The 17,927-nt window shown below is 46.2% G+C and overlaps 1 protein-coding gene across 1 annotated transcript in view; it reads left to right on the plus strand.

The window, feature by feature from the left end:
• Positions 1-17,927, plus strand: part of LOC146184437 (aurora kinase C-like) — a 185,972-nt gene that overhangs the window by 138,256 nt on the left and 29,789 nt on the right. The gene's annotated exons all lie outside the window — the stretch shown is intronic.

A 17,927-nucleotide genomic window follows, 5' to 3' on the forward strand; every position in this document is an offset into this window, starting at 1 on the left:
TGACTTTCACAATGAGATGAGAAAAAAGACGACGAGATCTAGACTGCCATTTTTATGACGTCGGGAATCAAGTGGATTCCATTGAGACCTTTCAGCAAAACTCACAACGGTATTGCTTCTTAGTGAGAGCTAGCAAAACATTAGGTGCTCATTCAGGCAGCTGATTTTTACATTGTGATAAATGTCGGTATTTATTTAGAAGTTATTTTAATTATAAAAATACGAATTGAATTTTGCTCACGATCGCTGCCTATGCGATTACTCCTACAGAAGAGATAATTGTTATAAATCGCCAAGAGTTAGTGACGACGCTACAATACGAGGGTACAAATTGCGAATGTATTGTAATGTTATGAAGAGAAGGTACAGTGGTCTTCGAATGGGCTGGCACGACAACAAATCTGCGCTTAGGTGCTCAGACTAGGAAGATTTCGCATTGTGTCGACTTGGGCCTTGTGGTTATTGAAACGAACCTTGAATGGTGTTTCGGTCTGGCCATTGTATTCCATGCCGCACACACCGAAGCCTAGTGTTTACACCACGCTGGGACTATCGAAATTCAAGGTTTATTTTATTCTTAAAGGTGAAATCATGGAAGTTATACTTTGTAATGTTTTTGTCCCCTGTAGCTTGGTTTTCCACATCGTTCACACCGGGAGTTAAGGTTAGTATTGGTGGTCGTTTCAGATTTAATTAAAACGTCCTTTAAATTTCTAGGTTGCCGAAACACTGCTCCCTGTGGCTATTTGAGAATGGAAGACAAGTGACTGCTTTGCTTTGTCTGCTATTTTCAAACAGCCACAGAGAGCAGTATTTCGGCGCTCTAGACAACTAAGGATATTTTAGTTAATCTAAAACAACCGCAAATACAAATGTAGCCCCGGAGGTGAACCATGTGCAAAACAAGTTTTGCAACCATGTGCAGGTGACAAGCATTGCAAAAGGTAACTTTTTGGATTTCACATTTAAGATTAAAGAAATTTTTTACAGCGACAGTGCCGTTTTGGTGTACATGCTACGCTCCGGTGTGTGCGGCATGTAGAACAGACCAAAACACCATTCAGGTTTGTTTCAATGACCACAAGGACCACGTCCCCACACTACCAAACCTCCCTTTTGCATAGCATCTGTGCCTTTCATGACATAGTTTCGAAAGCATTCGGGTCATCCTCCTTCAGTAGGCTTCTAAACAATTATACAAAGAGAACAAAGAGAATTTTACTTCATACACAAATTACAGACTCTAACCAATGGAAGTAATGAAACCTTGGCCAACGTATTCCTTCTCAAAAGCCTACCTAAATATAATACAATATAATCACATTCATCTGTTGAAATTGCGCGTTTTGTCCTGTGCTTTCTTCTCCTCGGCCCTTTCGCTTCGCCCAGTTGCAATATGCCTTCCATAGTGAACCATTAACAAACCCGCCTTCGCCTGTCACTCCTCAGAATATTTCCCTTTCACGGAAATTCCATTGTTCGTTATTGAGCTCCCTTTACCCCCTCTACCCCCCTCCCCTCCAGGCAGGTTTCGTTTCCTACAGCTAACGCCTTCACTTCGGACGCGAACGGAAACGACTAGCCGCGAGGATACGCGGCTGCATGATCGGGTTTCGGAACAGTCTGGCCGTCTGCTCTTTCGTCGCCGCAGCGGCGTGCTGCCATTGCACCGGTCATTACCGCGTCGCGGTGTAGAAAGACAGGGTCCAGAGCATGAAATTCTTATCCCACCGGTTTGACAACACCTCAACCGCTGATGTTGCGGGCCGTCCTGGTATGCATGGTCGTGTTATCTGTTTTCGGGTTCATTCTTGCTTCTTGTGTGTTTTTGTTATGCTGTTTTTACTTTTTTCCCAATTTTTGGCTTCGTTCGAAAGAAACTTGTCTTGCGTTTAGTACCGCCTTCGTGGAAGTACCTCGCGTATGTAACGTTTGTCAGCTCTGCACTTCCTCCTTTTTTCTTTTTTTGCTGTTCTTGCATGTCTAGCCCTTAATAAACGGAAGCTGCCTCTCTTTTCGTCCTTTCTATGTATTCAGTGATGTGTGTTCTTCCAAACAGAGAGCGAGAAATCCATCTCTCCCTTGCTATACTGCGCTCCGAATTTGCGAGCTCATTCTCAGTTGTACCCTGAAGAAGGACGGTCCACCGGCCGAAACTGTCAGTGAAATAAAATAGGATAATCGGAAACATATCGTAACGTCCTTATATATATATATATATATATATATATATATATATAATTGAAGGAGGACTGAGGGTCTCATTATTACAGAATTGGTCTACTAGCTACCAGTCCAAAGCAACCTTTACGAATATTTTGGCTGTTGTTGTTGTTGTTGGTATTGACATAAATTAGTCTTATGATGACTTTTAGGCATAAAGAATCTTAAATACACAGCGGAAGGAGAAACAACGCGTCGATGGTGGGCGTGTTGTTTTTCCTTCCTTGTGCATTTAGGATTCTGTACCTAGTCATCATAAGACTAAATCTTGTCAATAACAACAACAGCAAAAAAAAAAAAACAATATCCGCAATGCTTGCCTTGGACACGTGGTCTGTTGCGCCTTTATATTTTATACATATATATATATATATATATATATATATATATACAGAAAAAATGCTTAACAGTTCATTCATTCTTTGTCGACGTTTCGACCGAGGTCCGGTGTTTTTCAATACTGTTGTTACATTCCTTGAGTTTCAGTTTTAAAGATTTGAAAATTGTACAGGCGCAGGAAAGAAGGAACACAAAGAAAATATCACCATTGGGGACCTAGTTGAGGACGCAAAAAGAGGGAAAAGACGAGACATGAGTAAGGACAGGTGGACAAACCAAGAAAATGCGGGGAGCTCTGAAGATTCCGAAGGTTTCTTCTTCGGCGGGTAAAGCGGGGGCGAGCAGATTAGGAGAAGAAGGAAAAAAAAAGGGGGGGGAGAGAAGAAAGAAAAAAAAAGAGCTGGGTGTAGGGAAGGGGGAGAAAATGGACAAAACACTTTAGGTATGGTCTAAGAAGGCAGCGCCGGCTATGTGTCTCTAAGTGAAACCAATTAAGTAAACGCAGGTGCACAGGTCTAAGGTTATCTTCCGAGTAGTGAATCAGTTACTTTGAATGCGTTGATGGGTTAGTGACCCCGAAGGGCCGAAAGATTCCCGCCTGTTTATTTATGCCGCAATCTACTGTAATAAATTTATTTATAAAACACGATTCCCGTTGCTCACGCTCAGGATTAGTTCTGAAGTTGCTTTGTAGTAGAGTAACTTTTAGTTTTTCACATTTATTACCTCTTATAAGTGTGTTTGGATAGGGGAAGGTTAGGTAGTGACGTGGTGTGCGTGGCGGTTATTTAATCTGATTCTGAAGCGACTGTGGGTTTGACCTATGTATTGCATCTGGCAGTGGCCACATTACAGTAGGTATACAACGTTACCTGAGCAAAGTTAAGGTTGTCTTTAAGGTCATGTTTGAAAGCGGAAGGTGTACTGTTAGCCTGTTTTGTTGTCTGCATATGTTTGTACAACTAGCATCGACGCTTGCGAAAAGGTAGGCAACCTGCGGGAGGTGGTTTATTTACTTTAGTGTGGACTGCGTAATGCTGTATTATTGCGAAAGCAATACTAATCCCATTTTCAGCCCTTCGCGTAGCCACGGCCGGTAGGCACATTTGACCTTTAATGACGCCAGATGGCTGTGATGTCATACCAGCTGCGAGAGATTGGATAACAAGTCGAGTCGTTGGGTAGCGGCGGTCGGCATGGCACGGGGCACTGCGGATGAGATGATGACATCACTGTGATGTCAAACCAGCTGCAAAAGGTAGGCTGCCAAGTCGAGTCGTAGTGTGGCGGCGGTCGGTAGGCACGGCGCGCTGCTACCGAGTGGAGGCGCTGCTGTCACCTCTCGCAGTTGAGAGGAGGAAGAGGAAAACGATGGGTATATAAATGCGCGTGCTTGCTCAGCTGAGGCATTAGCTATACATCCTGATAAATAGGAAGAAAGGTCACGCCGTCACGATGAAGCCAGGAAACGACAGCAGGCGACAGAGACAGATGAAGTACGGAAACTGCGTCTCGCTGGACGCTCACGATGGAGCTAGACGATCGCATCGCGCTTCTCTTGAATCGTCCTTAACCGGTGGCGACTCCGATTGGAAAATATTGGACGCTTTGAACATTGAAGACGCTTTGTCGACGTGTTCACTCAGCAGGCAAGAACACAGGAATGCAACGAGGCGGCAACGACGCGTTCAGGAAACAGAAGGGCAACGGAACTGTAGCGTAGCCATGCTATTATTGCTTTCGCAAACCTACCGGGCTTAACTAAAGCTAAGCCCCAGGTAATTTTTTTTTATTTCTTGGCCATCAGTAGTTTAGCCGTGGAGGATTTCAGAACATTTATGAGTCGGTCACTCTGCAAAATAATATTAAAGTGCTTCTTCAAAATTTTGTTGATGTTAGGGGCGTTATTTGTGAAAGTTAGCGTTAGGTTTGAGGGGTCAGGATTCGGAGGTGAAATTTGTCGTTTCCTGACAATATTCACACGACTTAGTTTGGTAACCTTATTTATAGCGTCGTTAATGATTGGTTCTTAAACACCATCCACAGGCGGTTGAAGTTTTCCTCAAAGCCCTCAGGACGTGAGCACATGCGCTTAAATTTAAGCGCTTGGGTGTAGGGGATAGATGTTTTGCAGTGTCGTGGATGGCAGCTCTTAAAATGAAGGTATTGTTGTCTGTCAGTGAGTTTTTTTCAGACGCTAATGAGTAGTGTGCCCCCTCCTACTTGGACCTTGAGGTCCAGAAAGTTTATTTGGTGCACGGAGTTGGTGTCTGTGAAAGATATAGTTATATGTGCGTTGTTGAATACTGCAATAAACTGGTTTAGGTTGTTGTCTGCTCCTGTCCATATCATGAACATGCCTCCAAGGAATCGCTTGTATAAGGCCTGTTTAAGCGAATTTGAGCAATGGAAATTTCACTCCATATGATGCACAAATATATTGGCGTAATTTGGTGGGGGGGGGGGGGGATTTATTTCCCTTAGCCGTGCCGCTCGTTTGGATGTAATAGCAATGATTAAATTCGAATGAGTTTAGTCCTAATGCTAACTTGGTGAGTGTCATGATTGCTCTCGGGCTAGGTGAATCTTTGCTGCTGTTTTTTTTGTAGGCTTTGATTATGACCTGCATTCCATCATCGTGTGGAATATTAGTGTATAGGGAAACCACATATAGGGTTACAAGCAGTGCGCCTTCGGGAACTTTTACTTTCGTTAACTCTTCGAAAAAGTGGCCAGTATCGTGTATGTTGGACGGCTGAGTGAGGAGTATGTGTGTGATTAGGAAGTCTATGTAAGCGAAGATGGGTTCGGTAAGCGTGCCGATGCCAGACTTTATTGGACTGCCTGGGTTGGTTTCTTTATGGACTTTTGGGAGCATGTAGAACCGGCGCGGAGACGGGTGGCTACTCTAAGCGCCTTGTTTATTCGAATGTGTTATTTCTTCTTCCAGAGTTAGTTGGTTCAGAGTGGTGAATATAGTATTTTGATGTTCTGCGGTGGTGTCTGCAAGGAGGGATTTGTAAAATTGGGTATTATTAAGTTGGCAGTTTCCTTCCTGTATACAAAATTGCTATGTCCCCTCTGTCTTGGGGCTTGATAGCAGCCGTGCAGAACTATAGATAGTACTATCGATTCTATCGATAGTTGGGTCAATATCAAACTATCGATGGTAAAACAAACCAATGATATTACTATTGATTGTACTATCGATTGTACTATCGGTAGTAAGTTTTTTAGTGCTATCGGTAGAATAAAATCAACCGTGCGAACTCATTGCAGCAAAACATGGTTTCCTGAGTGCATGGTATGATGGTGGTGGCAAATATGACAGGACTCTCCATTATCCCAGTCTACGCATCACCGACATCTCCAGATGTGCAGTCGAGTTGAAAAAAAACATTAGCACTTGTGACATGTTTCCGGAGCGGCCGACAACAACGCTCGGCACCGCGGTTAGGACCGCGCCGATAACAAAATTGCCAATTCTGCTCGCAAAGCACGGTGCAGTGCCATCCGCGCCAGCCACGCGGTGCAATTTTCGCCACTCTGGTGACTTCCTTTTGTAACATTTTTTTCAACACATCTGTACCCTAGGTAGAGTTGCTTGATGGAGTTAAGTGTCACAAATTTTTCAGTTGTGCTGGAAGCACAACTAGTTAATTTGTGACCACACAATCCAAAAACTCTACCTAGGGTACAGATGTGCTGAAAAAAAAAACAAAATGAAGTCACCAGAGCGGCGAAAATCGTTGCTGCTAGCACAAAACAAAGTTGGCAAAAACGTTCTTCGAGAGTCAATCTCCTCCTTGCATAAAAGAATGGACACTCATAAAGAAAGGCAGTTAACGTACCTTGCAACACTCCTGGACTCACGATTAAAAGAGCAAGTGTTGTGTTGTTAAGGCTGTAGGAAGAAGGAAAGGAAAATTTACGGGCCTGCTACTGGCTGTGTAGCTGAGCCACCTCCGCTGCCTCGCGCGGACAGAAGAGAGAAAATAGAGAAGAAAGAAAGAAGAGGGAGAGAAAGATGTGCTCCGCAACAGCCGTCGTTCACCACCTAAGCGGTGGCGGGTGCAACGACGGCCTACAACAGATACAAATTCGATGGCAGGCTAGCCCCGCCGGAAGCGGCGTTGACCTATCAGTCAAAGCCCTGTAGGGCCAAGCACAGCCACCCTTCCCCCGCGAACGTTTGCGATCACAGCAAAAACGCAGACCGCGCGAGCGCTTTTTTTATTGTTGAGAAAGGCCGGCGATTGTCTGAACATCAGTCTGGTCCTGCAATTGAATCATCTAGATAGCAGACGGTTTCGAACGAAGCTGCGGCAGGATGCCGAATTCTGTGCTTCCTTGATAGACAGCAAAAGGTGCGACCTGCAACGCAGAGCGAATGGTTTGCCAGTATCTCGAGTTACATCCACAGGAAAGGATAAGCAATTCTTTAGAATTCTGGACATCTTGGCAATGCTCCATAACGTCGCTCTCTGAAGCGATTAGGAAGTGCTTCTGTGTTCCAGCAACATCGGTACCGGCAGAACCCGTATTGTCAGCGGCTGGATAGATAAGTTCAGAAAGGAGGAGCAGGCTGAAGGGCACGAAACTTTGACATGCTTGTGTTCCTTCACCAGAATGCTTGGCTGACAAAAGACAGCTGTCGAACTGTTCATTCATAGCGGAGAAGAAGCCGTAACAATTGTGCGGTACTGCGCTACTTCAAATTTATCTTTGCATGCAATCGATAGTACTATCGATAGTATTATCGACTGCACTATTGATACTATTGACTCTATTATCAATTGCACTATCAATAGTTTATCGATAGCAGTACTATCAATATTTTTACACTATTGATAGTTTCAAAAAAATCTACCGATACTATCGATAGTCAATTTACCGATACATCTGCATCATTACTTGATAGTGATATAGTTTCGTTTGTTAAAATAAACTGAGGTGTCACGTTCGTTTTTTGAGAGGCTGGTGATCCGGCCGAAAGTGTGAAGTATATCTTGTTCTACAGTGTGTGTGTGTGTATATATATATATATATATATATATATATATATATATATATATATATATATATATATATATATATATATATATATATATATATTTATCTATTTCCTTGTGAGGGTGTCCATTGTTCTTGTGTTGGTGGAAGTGAGCTAGAGGGCTATTGTTTGTCAAAGAAATATTCTTGTAATCGGAGTTTACGACAGAAGTTATTCAGGTCCTTTAGTAGTTCGTATTCATTGTGGCGGCCTCGGCTTAGGCAAAATGTTAAACCTCGGGATAGAACCGATGCCTCGTCTTTGGTTAGTGATATTTTTGAGAGGTTAATAATGTCATCTTTTCGATTAGTTAGACCTAGTCCTTGATTATGGTGGGTAAGGTAAGTGTAGGAGCGTTCGCATGGTGTCCGCGAGTCTGACTTTTGGGTTCTTGAGCTTTAGTGCTGCAGAGTGGTACACTACCTCGGAGGGGATGTTATATAGTAAACATTCATGAAATTTAATGGCCCAGAATTTAGCTTAAATTTAGATTCAAAGACTTGTTCTTCGAACTCAGATGCGGAAAGTCTTATACCATCACGAGCACACCGCTCCTTGTGTTTCAGCACTCAGTGTTTCTTCACAATGTCTAATTGAAATGCGGATTTAACAGTTTGTTCGAACGTCTAGCGCTGGCAGTAATTCGGGCACAGCAGGATCGAATTACCAGCCGCAGGGCACAGCTTCAAGCGAGAGAGATGGGCGCCGGAGACAGCTTCTCAGGATCAGGCAGAACTCCATCTTCGCACACAACATGTCCGAATATTTTGAGCTGGCGGGCACCGAAGCGGCACTTTTTGAGGTTCAGTTGAAGACCAGAACGGGTTAGGCAGATGAAGACCTGGCGAAGTCGAGTTAGGTGGGTCGGGAAGTCGGCCTAAAAGAAGACGATATCATCGGGTAGCATAAACAGATGTTTCATTTCAGGCCATTCAGTACGGTGTTCATCAATCTTTCATATGTGGCTGGGGCGTTACAGAGTCCGAATGGCATAACATTAAATTCGTATAGTCCGTCTGGAGTAATAAAGGCGGTCTTCGGACGATCCGCCTCTGCCATGGGCACCTGCCAATACCCGGAGCGTAAATCGAGTGAGGAAAAGAATTCTGCGCCTTGCAAACAGTCTAGGGCATCGTCGATTCGTGGGAGGGGGTACACATCACGACGAGTGATTTTGTTGAGGCGGCGATAATCAACATAAAATCGTATGGAGCCATCCTTCTTTTTAACTAGGACCACAGGAGACGACCATGGGCTACAGGATTCTCAAATTATTCCGCGTTGCAGCATGTCATCGACTTGTTGGGAAATACCACGGCGCTCAGTCGGGGACGCCCGATACGGCCGCTGATTGAGAGGTGGGTGAGCACCAGTGTCGACGAGGTGGGAAACCGTTGTCGTGCGGCCCAAGGAAGATTGCGGGATGTCGAAGAAGGAGTGGAATTGCTGTAGAAGGTCAAGTTGCTCGCTGCGGCGCGGATTTAGAGCGCTGTCCACAGAATGGTCAAAGAGGTCCCGCTGTAGCGGATCCGAAGCCACACGAGTTGGAGTCAAGGCGTCAACTTGGCAAACAGGGAATAGCACATCATGAAAGGCGAACAGAAGGTCCACGGGCTCGATGCGGCCGAGGCACTCCCCTTCTATCAACATAGCGGGAGACGCAAGAGGATGGGCTACTAGAAGTGTGCAAGCGCCGTTGTTCATGTCAAGGACGGCAAACGGCAACGGTAAATGGCGGCGGCGGCTGACAATGTCAGAGGCCACAAAGAGGACTGTCGTGGCGGTGGTAAAAGGGGCAGTGAGGGGAACCAGAACACTGCTAACGGGTGGGATAGTTGTGTCATGAGCTACGAAGAGTTTGGCCGCAAAACGAGGACACGACTCGTGCAGCAGGGCATCAGACGGTGCATCACTTGGTTCAATGAGCTCTACTTGAGGAATGGCACAGTCAATGATAGCATGATGCTGGAACAGGAAATCCCAGCCGAGAATGACATCATGAGAACATGTGGGGAGAACGACGAATTCGATGATGTACAAGGCTGCAGCAATGACGACGTGAGCAGTGCAGACAGCTGTCGGCTGTATACTGTGAGCGGATGCTGTACGTAGCGATAGTCCCTCGAGAGGTGTAGTCACCTTTCGGGGGGAGCGGCAGAGTTTTTGGCTGATAACTGATACAGCGGCACCGGTGTCGACGAGCGCAAAAGTATGAACACCTTCAACGATGACAGCAGTCACATTTGCGGGATTAAGACGAGGACTTTGACATTCTGTCGAATACGCAGTTTGGGCCTCGCGAACTACGGCAGTTAGTTTTCCGGCTGAGTAGCGGGTCGTCGGCGCATTGGCGAAATGGAGCGGCGAAGTGAGGATGGCGAATGATGAGGCAGGAAGCCCGGAGGATCAGAGGGTGCTGTTGGATAGCCCGATGGGACGGGGAACTGCGGGCCAAATAAGATGGCGCAGGCGGTGCAGCAAAGGCCTTATTTATTCGGCGCCGGCAGTAGCGTGTAGTATGTCCAGGGATGCCGCAGTGGTAGCAAATAGGCCTGTTGTCTGAAGTGCGCCATGGAGATGGTGTCTGACGCAAGGGGGGAGCAAAAGCTGTTGGTGCCGAACACATAGGGGGCGAAGCATAGGCATATGCTGGCTCAGGAGGTGGACTTGAAGTAACTTCGGCATACGTGCGACGCAATACCTGAGGAGGAGCCGGCGCGAATGCTAGAGCGTAGCTCAGTGGCGCAACGCCGGACGATGAAATTGTGGGCGTGGGGAACGGCATTGAGGGTGCGACCGGAGCTGATTAAGGAGCAGGATTAGGGACGACTTCAGATACATGTTCCTGGATTGTACAGCGAAGCTCCGGAACAAGGCCAGTTGGTGACGACTCCTTAATCAATGGCTGCAGGGACCGCTGTCGGGAGACCTCCTGATGTACAAAAGCCTTGATGTCTTCAGAGAGGCTAGATGACTCCCTCTCGGCGGCTAGTCCAGCGAGTGATGCATGAGGCTGGCGAATCAAAACACGCTCCTTTCGGAGCTCGTCGTAGCTTTGACAGGGGTCGTAGATTTCCTTGACCGTAGTGGGGCCTTTGACGATGAGCATGTTGAAAGCGCCGTCATCAATTCCTGTGAGGACATGACGTATCTTAACGGCCTCGGTCATGGTCGGGTCAATGCGGTGACACAAATCAACAATGTCCTCAATGTAACTGGTCAACGTTTCACCGGGCAGCTGCAGTCGCGACCGAAGACGCTGTTCCGTGCGGAGTTTTCGGACGGCGGGGCGGCCAAAGACATAAAAAAATTTGGTCTTGAAATTCGCCCAGGTGGTAAAGTCTGACTCGTGGTTTCGAAACCACAGATTAGCGATGTCGCTCAAGTGAAAGATGACATTATTGAGCTTCCGATTGTCGTCCCAGTTAATGTGATGGCTGACCAGTTCGTAAGTGGACAGCCAATCGTCGACGTCGTCATCGCTGCTTCCACTGAAAATAGCGGCGTCCCGTTGAGGAAGGGTACCTGTGCAGGTCCCTGGCGGAGGTAGGTGCAATTAAGTAGGTTCCGTCATTGGGGTAGTCAAAGTCAACGTTCTGCTGCGAAAATCCAGGGCAAGATGAGTACAGGGAACCTGAGATGGACCTCCACCAAGTGAAATGTGGATTTAATAGTTGGTTCGAACGTCTAGCGCTGGCAGTAATTCGGGCACAGCAGCATCAAATTACCCGCCGCAGGGCACAGCTTCAGCGCGAGAGAGATGGGCGCCGGAGACAAGCGATGGTGATGGCGATGCCGCAGCGTTGTTTGTTGTTTGTCTCCTTTACAAATAGTTATTTGGAGTAGTTTTAATGACTAGCTATGCAGCTCTGCATTTCATGCTTCTCTATGAGTATTCGAGAGTTCAAGCATGGAAGGGGTATGAGATATGGAGAGTCCCTTGGGGACGACATTTACTTTGAGATAAATTTTGAGTGGTTTTATATGGAGCTCGTGTCTAAATCGTTTATCAATTATCTTTCCTTGAGCTGGAACTTTTATGTGGGAGTTGTGGCCTCTGCTGAAGTAGAGGTAGAAGGTGGAGACATCTGGCCGGCCCGTCAAACCTGTCTCACCCGCTGTGCTGAGCCACAGTGTCGTCTGAGGTTATACGTGGGTGTTCGGTGTTGGGCAGGCGATGGGCAGGGGGGGGGGGGGGAAACAAGTGTCCGTTCTCAGCTGAAGGCGCCCGCTGATGCATTTCAGTCGGTAGGCTCTCGGCGATCTTTGTGCTTTTGGAGATGGCGTTTCGTGTTGCCTTTCTAGACGACTTCGTGCTGTTGGGAGCTGCGTTAAGGTCCTCAATGGGAAGACGCCGCGCTGATGTTGGTAGTAGAACACGTCCCAAGCAGCACGCCATCAGTGGGCCGCCAATGGTCCAATATCGGGATATATTGGTCCCAATATTGGTCAATATTGGCGTCTGATTGGGGCGCACAAAGATCCAAGATACATGCCAACCAATTTGATTGGCTCTCCTATCAAAACCAGTATTGGCATACTACCTTGCTTACTGGCATTCAATGACAGTCAATGGCTACTCATTATCTTCCACCCAAGCTCACTCACTGGTTGTTATATCACGGCTATCCCCTTCATGGATCACTGCCTTGTCGTGGCGGAGGGGCTTGCGAAACTCGATGAAGTCGTGAGCTCTGCTGTGTAGGGCCACCCAAGATAGACAGGTCACGGCAGAGAGTTCTGACAAAATGTGATTCACTGGAAAAGGTAATGGCAACCCACTCCAGTATTTCCTGCCAAGAAAACCCTATGGCCAGTCACAATACCATTATCGATATGGCGCCGGAAGATGAGCCCCCAGGTTGGAAGGCGTCCCACATGTTACTGGGGATGAACAAAGGGCGATTCCTAGTAGCTCCAGGACGAATGAAGCGGCTGGGCTAAAGCCAAAAGGACGCTCAGTTGTGAATGTGTCGGAAAGCGACCGGAAAGTCCGATGTTGCAAGGAGATATATCACATAGCAACATGGAATGTAAGATCTATGACGCAAGGTAAACTGGATATCGTCAAGCGAGAAATGGACAGATTGAACATTAATATCTTGGGTATCAGCGAGCTCAAGTGGACCGGAATGGGAGAATTTAACTCCGGCGACCATTATGTCTTATTGTGGGCACGAATCCAAGAGAAGGAATGGGGTCGCTCTCATAGTAAACAGAAGAATGGGCAAACCAGTGCTAGGATACAACCCCAAAAACGACCGAATGATTTCACTTCGGATCCAAGGTCACCCTTTCAACATAACAGTTATCCAAGTCTATGCACCGACCACTGCTGCTGAAGAAGCTGACGTTGAGAGATTTTATGCGGGCCTACAATGCCTTTTAGACCGCACCCCATCATCAGACGTCGTTTTTCTCATAGGAGACTGGAATGCTAAGGTCGGGAGTGAAGAAATATCCGGAATTACAGGCAAGTTCGGTCTTGGTGAGCCAAATGAAGCTGGGCAGAGGCTAGTAGAGTTCTGTCAAGAAAACAACCTGACCATAGCGAATACTCATTTTCAACAGCACAAGAGGCGCCTGTACACATGGATTTCACCTGACGGTCTGTACAGGAAACAGATCGATTATATTATTTGCCGGCAGAGATGGAGAAGCGCTATACAAGCAGTAAAAACAAGGCCTGGGGCCGATTGTGGCACCGATCATCAGCTTCTTGTTGCCAAAATTAAGCTTCGATTGAGGAAACCACAGAAAACTAGAAGGCCTTTCAGGTATGATCTGGATCAGATTCCATTAGAATATGCTGTGGAAGTGAGGAATCGATTTCAAGAATTAGATCTAGAAGACAAAGAGCCCGAAGAGATGTGGACTGATGTTCGTGATATAATACAAGAAGTTGCTACTAAGGTAGTTCCAAAGCAAAAGAAATGCAAAAAAGCAAACTGTTTATCTGAAGAGGCTTTGCAAATAGCTGAGGAAAGGAGGATGGCAAAAGGTATGGGGGAAAGAGAAAGATACAAGGTTCTCAATGCGGATTTTCAGAAAATAGCAAGGAGAGATAAGAATGCCTTCCTGAACATACAGTGTCAAGCAGTTGAGGACAACAGCCAATTAAGGAACACAAGAGCTCTGTATAAGACAATCAAAGATATCAAAGGAAGCTTCTCTGCTAAGCTGGGCGTGATAAAGGACAAACGAGGCAAGGACCTCACTGAAGCCTCAGAGATAAAGAAGAGGTGGCAGGAATACACAGAAGAACTGTACAAGAAGGACCCGGATGTGCAAACCCAACATAGGACGCTTGTGATTACTGATCTCGAGCCGGGCATCCTGAAGAGTGAAGTTGAATGGGCTTTAGCCAGCCTTGCTAAGAACAAAGCTAGCGGAATTGATGGTATTCCAGCCGAGTTACTTCAAAACCTCAACCACGACGCTGTTAACACACTGCATACATTATGTCCGAAGATTTGGACAACCCTGCAGCGGCCACAGGATTGGAGGAGGTCAGTTTACATCCCCATTCCAAAGAAAGGCAGTGCCAAAGATTGTTCCAACTACCGCACGATCGCGCTTATTTCGCATGCTAGCAAGGTGATGTTAAAAATCCTGCAAGGTAGGCTGCAGCAGTATGTGGATCGGGAGCTTCCGGACGTGCAAGCTGGGTTTCGCAAGGGCAGAGGAACTAGAGACCAAATTGCCAACCTTCGCTGGATCATGGAAAAAGCAAGAGAGTTCCAGAAACCCATTTACTTCTGCTTTATTGATTATGCGAAAGCGTTTGACTGCGTAGATCACAGCAGATTGTGGCAAGCTCTCCAAGAGATGGGAGTTCCAATTCACCTCATCTGTCTCCTCAGGAACCTTTATGAAGGGCAAGAGGCCACAGTCGGAACTGGGCATGGTCTTACTGATTGCTTTCCGATTGAGAAAGGGGTGAGGCAAGGCTGCATAATGTCGCCCTGCCTATTTAACCTATATGCAGAGTGCATCATGAGGAAGGCCGGTCTGGACGAGTCTTCAGCTGGAGTGAAGATTGCTGGAAAACGTATCAACAACCTTAGATATGCGGATGATACCACTTTAATGGCAGAAAGTGAAGTGGAACTCAAGAGACTTCTGATGCGCGTACAAGAAGAGAGTGAGAAGTTTGGGCTTAAACTGAACATTAAAAAGACGAAGATCATGGCGTCTTGCCCTATCAAGTCCTGGAGCATCAATGGACAAGAAGTGGAAGCTGTGACAGATTTTCTGTTCTTGGGCGCCAAGATTACCTCGGAAGGAGACTGCAGCCATGAAATTAGGAGACGCCTGCTTCTGGGAAATAGAGCAATGGTTAACCTTGACCGCCTAGTAAAGAGCAGAGACATTAGTCTGCCAACCAAGATCCGTATAACCCGTGCTATGGTCTTTCCAGTTGTGATGTATGGATGCGAGAGTTGGACTGTGAAAAAGGCTTACCGCCGAAGGATTGACGCGTTTGAATTGTGGTGCTGGCGAAGACTCTTAAGAGTTCCTTGGACTGCCAGAAGATCAAATCAGTCGATATTGTCGACCATAAACCCTGACTGCTCATTGGAGGGTCAAATTCTAAAGTTAAAGCTCAGCTACTTTGGTCATCTGATGAGAAGAGAGGAGTCTCTGGAGAAAGATTTGATGTTGGGAAAGGTTGAGGGTCGCCGGAGAAGGGGTAGGCAGCGAAAGCGATGGTTAGATGCCATTTTCGAGGCATTGCAGATGAAGCTATGTGATGTTAAGAAGATAGTGAGAGACCGGAAAGCGTGGCGTGACATGGTCCATAGGGTCACGAAGAGTCGGACACGACTGAACGCCTGAACTGAACTGACTGATCCCGCCAAGCTCACTAGTCATCCAATATCTTGTTTCCATGCTTTATCACTGGATATTCACAACTGGCATCCGGCCAGATTTATCGGCTACCCAGTATTTCCAATCCAATCTTGCCCACTGGTTTTGCATTATTGGCATCTAGCCACAGCAATTGGCAATCCGGCACATTATAGTGCTGAATGTTTCAATAATCAGTACTACGGCTAGTTGCTATTTCGTTCTATGGCTAATAGGCAACTACAAAGCCATCACATGCGTATGCAGTGCTGATATTTTTCGCGTAGCTTTTTATTTAAATAAAGCACGCTGAGAATATCCATGCACAGAAAATAATACAGCTGAAAGGTTCATTGCATGATGATTTATCAGGTGTGCATGGGTTACAGGGCATGGAAAAATTTAGGCAGAACTCTTAGACTTTAGTGCTCCTCCTGTTTTTGTGTCCCTTGGCAAGGTGTTCTCAGGTCCCAGGTTGGAGGAAGGCGCTGAGTTCATCGCAGTTTCTTTTGTGGTCGGTTGCAGGTGCATCAAGTCTCAGCATCCTTTAAAGATATGAACTTGAGCAGCGTGCATAACAATATATTTCCTTTCGCAAATGGCACCTGGAAATAAAAGCAACATTCATAAATCCCATTAAGAGAGAAAGCTTTTGGAAAGTGGAAGTACAGCTAGACCGTGGAGTAAAAATGCAAAATAAAGTACCACCTGTTGGCCCTCATGCAACTTTCTTGTCTGGTTTACACAGGTTTAAATAAGCTGCATACTCGGTAAGGCCGGCCATATTAACTTGGTTACATTGATTGCGACATCTGGCAGTGCACGGCTTCCCGTGTGGATGTGTTGTTGACGCTGGAAACATAAAACAAAATAATGTTTGCGTTATCTATTCGTTACAGGGTAGTCAGTGCTTGCCCCCTTCTACTTGTAGTGCCTTTGTGATCGAACACCTGTAGAAAAAGACGTCGTCATAACAGCATGCTTCAAATCAGTATCATTTCTTTGAATAGTTTTCGTTAGGGTAGATTGCCGCAAGAGCTAAAAGATACTACAAAAGAAAAGAGACGCAAAAAATGGCAGTCGCACTCCGACCGCGGCTGCTAAAATTAGTGTACACCGCATCATTACTGCAAACAAAACATTTTAAAATTTGTCAAAGCTGAAGCCAAAACAACGTACTACACAGATGCTTTGGGGTTTGTATGATATACTCAAATTGAAAAAATAAAGAAATCCGTAGCTTAGCATCACGTTTGTTGTGGGACCAAGTTTGTACGTGTGGTAAAGTATAAGAACTATGGTAGCAACTGTAAAAAAGAATCCCCTTTTCAGAATTTTTTTTTCATAGAGTTCTTGTGTGGCCGAACGGACGCCTCAGAATCAACCGCTAGTGTCCAGTTTCGAGGCACGGTTGGAAGAGGGCAGAAGGGTCCTTGTGTTTTCTCTCTCTCTGGCTCACTTTTTTGCTTGAGATCCGTCGAAACAGGATACATAAAGCTCGAAAGGCAGTGAGAGAAATGAAAGAGGTCCTGCAGAACCGCGCGAGCCCAGAAGGCTGCCAGCCAGGAAAGTTGGCTCCCCCCCCCCCCCCCCCACCCCTCCCGACGTCCAATCTCCCCTTCCCCCGGACGTCAAGAGTGCCGCCGAGATAATAGGCCGGCATAACCCGCGTCCTGTATCCCCCCTCAAGAATATCCCGCAGATCCTAGAAGAAGTTGGCGGGAAGGAAAAGGAGAGTGCGGGGGAGTAGAGTGGGGGGCATTGTGAGCAACGCATTCCTAGCCGGGAGGAAAGAAAGGGCAATGAAGGTCGCTGCGATTACGCGATGACTGCTTCACGGGAGAAAAGGCTACAAGATGTGAAGTTGAAAGCGGTTTGGAAAACTGCTTTAGTCAAGGCCCTCGGGTGGAGAGGCGACGAAAGGACGAGAGAATGGTAACCATATGTTCTTTGCGCCAAGCATGTGAGGAGGAATGCGCAGAGTTTTGCCCTCGGCTTCGCTAAAACAACGAGAAGTGCGTTCGGAGCTCTTTAGTCGCCTCGGCTGCTGGCTCTGTAACGTTTTCAGTGGTTTGGTAATTTCGCTACATTTTTTTTTGTTAATGCAAAATGCGTTTTACCTATGTGTTTCAGTAATAATCACGTACGTAAAACAATCTTCAGTTTTCACGGAATCGTTCTCGGTTCGAACAAATGGACATATTTTTTTTACTAAAGATGGCACACAGGTTCATGACGGAGTGCTCTTGAAACGTCATCACGCGCAACTGAGCGATGCAGCAGCCCGTATACCTGCTGCATTCCTATTTAGGAAAAGAAAAGCGAAAACGACCATAACTACGGGTACTTCAAGGTTAAAATTCCTAGGTTATTTATTTTTTTTTTCAAATCAGGCTGAAGTTTAGAGCAAGAAAAAAAGTCCGCATAAAACTAAGCGTGGGCATATAAAGCAGCACGAAAT

The sequence above is a fragment of the Amblyomma maculatum genome, chromosome 7 (genome assembly GCF_055883805.1).
Source record: "Amblyomma maculatum isolate TAMU_Amacu chromosome 7, ASM5588380v1, whole genome shotgun sequence".
In the NCBI taxonomy this organism is placed as follows: Eukaryota; Metazoa; Arthropoda; class Arachnida; order Ixodida; family Ixodidae; genus Amblyomma; species Amblyomma maculatum.